A 2,614-nucleotide genomic window follows, 5' to 3' on the forward strand; every position below is an offset into this window, starting at 1 on the left:
CACTTCACCAAACAATAGAATATTACACTTTTTTTTAAGGACACTGGAATGTGCAATAAGAGGGGCCAAATCCTGCATCATAAATAACAAAACAAATTCAAAATAATTGGAATCATGCAGAGTATGTTCTCTGATCATAGGGAATCAGCTAGAAATCAGTAACAGAAAAAATGGAAAATATCCAAGCACATGGGAAATAAATAACAGACTTCCAAATATACCATGAGTAATACAAATTCTTAAAAACAATAAATAGAAAATACATAGAATTCAATGAAAATAAAAACACACAGATCAAAATATGTGGGATATAGTTAAAGCAATACTGAGAGAAATTATAGAACCTGATGCTGCCATCAGAAAAAAGTGTCTCAAACCAGTAACCTAAGTTTCCACCTCATGAAACTTGAAAAAGAATAGCAAAATAAACAAAAAAACTGTCAAAAGGAAGGAAATAATTAAGATATGCAGAAATTAATAAAATTGAAACTAGGAATAGAACTACCATATGATCCAGCAATTCTATTTCTGGGTATTTATCTGGAAAAAAAAAAAGAAAAGAGAAAGAAACACTAATTCAATAAGATATATGCAGCATTATTCACAATGGCCCAGACATGGAAACAATCTAAATATCCATTAATGGATAAATGGAAATGGGGGAAGGAATAGATAGATAGATAGATAGATAGATAGATAGATAGATAGATAGATAGATAGATAGATATACATATATATGTATATCTATCTATCTATGTATCTATATATCTATATCTATATATATATATTACTCAGCCATAGAAAAGAAAAGGAATAAAATCTTGCCATTTGTGATTTGTGACAACCTAGATAGCCCTTGAGGACATTATGCTAAGTGAAACAAATCACACAGAAGAAAATAAATACCATGCAATTTCACTTACATGTGGAATCTAAAAAACAAAAACAAAAGCTCATGAATACAAAGAACAGATTGGTGTGCCTGAGGTTGGGGTAGAGTGCGGGGTGGGTGAAATAGGTGAAGAGAGTCAAAAAGTCCAAATTTCCAGTTATAAAATGAATAAATCACCAGGATGTAATGTATAACATGGTGCCTACAGTTAGTAATACCCTATTGCCTATTTGAAAGTTGCTAGAAAAGTGAATCTTGAAAGTTCTCATTACAAGAAAAAAATGTAACTATGTATGTTGACTTATGTTAACAGGAATTATTGTGCTGATCATTTTGTAATATATACAAATTTTTAATTATTCATGCAATCTGAAACTATTAATATAATGTTATATCAATTATACCTCAATTAAAATATATATATAGGAAACCAATGGTGAAAATCAATGTATCAAAAGCTGATTCTTAGAAAAAAATCAATAATATTGATAAACCTATTGCAATACAAGAAAGATAAATAGAGAGAAGACAAAAATAACTAATATCAAAATAAAATAGTGAATATAACTTCAGCCATTGAAAAGGATAGCAAGTTATGCTGTATACAAGAGTCTCACCTCAGATCAAAAGACACATACAGGCTGAAAGTAAAGGGATGGAGTAAAATATTTCATGCAAATGGAACTGAGAAAAAAGCTGGTGTAGTGATACTTATATCCGATAAAGTGGACTTTAAATTGAAGAACATCATGAAGAACAAAGAAGGGCACTTCATAATAACAAAGGGATTGATCCAACAAGAGGATATAACTCTAGTAAACATCTATGAACCTAACATAGGAGCCCCTAAATATATAAAACAGATTTTGACAGACATAAAGACAGACATCAACAGTAACACTATTATAGTAGAGGATTTCAACACCCCGCTGTCACCAAATGGACAGATCCTCCAGACAGAAAATCAACACGGAAACAGTGGCCTTAAATAACACTTTAGACCAGCTGGATTTAATCGGTATTTTCAGAGCATTTCACCCCAAAGCTACAGAATATACATTCTTCTCAAGTGCACATGGATAATTTTCCAAGATAGACCACATGTTAGGCCACAAAACAAGTCTCAATAAATTTAAGAAGATTGAAATCATATCAAGCATCTTCTCCAACCACAATGCTATGAAACTAGAAATCAATTACAAGAAGAAACCTGGAAAGCTCACGAATGCATGGAGGCTAAATAGCATGCTACTAAATAGTGAGTGGGTCAAAGATGAAATCAAGGAGGAAATCAAAAGATACCTTGAGACAAACGAAAATGAAAACACCACAACCCAAAATCTCTGGGATGCAGCGAAAGCAGTCCTAAGAGGGAAGTTCATATCAGTACAGGCCTACCTAAAGAAGCAAGAAAATTTCAAATCAACAGGTTATCCTTACACCTCAGGGAGCTGGAAAAAGAACAGCAAAATTAGCCCAAAGAGAGCACAAGGAAGGAGATAATAAAGATCAGAGTGGAAATAAATGAAATAGAGAACAGGAAAACAATACAAAAGATCAACGACACCAAGAGCTGGTTTTTTGAGAAGATAAAAAAAATTGACAAGCCCCTAGACTCATTAAAAGAAAAAGAGAGAGGGCTCAAATTAGTAAAATCAGAAATGAAAGAGACGAAGTAACAACAGACTCCACAGAAATACAAAAAATCTTAAGAAATTACTA

The sequence above is a fragment of the Hipposideros armiger genome, unplaced genomic scaffold (assembly GCF_001890085.2).
Source record: "Hipposideros armiger isolate ML-2016 unplaced genomic scaffold, ASM189008v1 scaffold_840, whole genome shotgun sequence".
In the NCBI taxonomy this organism is placed as follows: domain Eukaryota; kingdom Metazoa; phylum Chordata; class Mammalia; order Chiroptera; family Hipposideridae; genus Hipposideros; species Hipposideros armiger.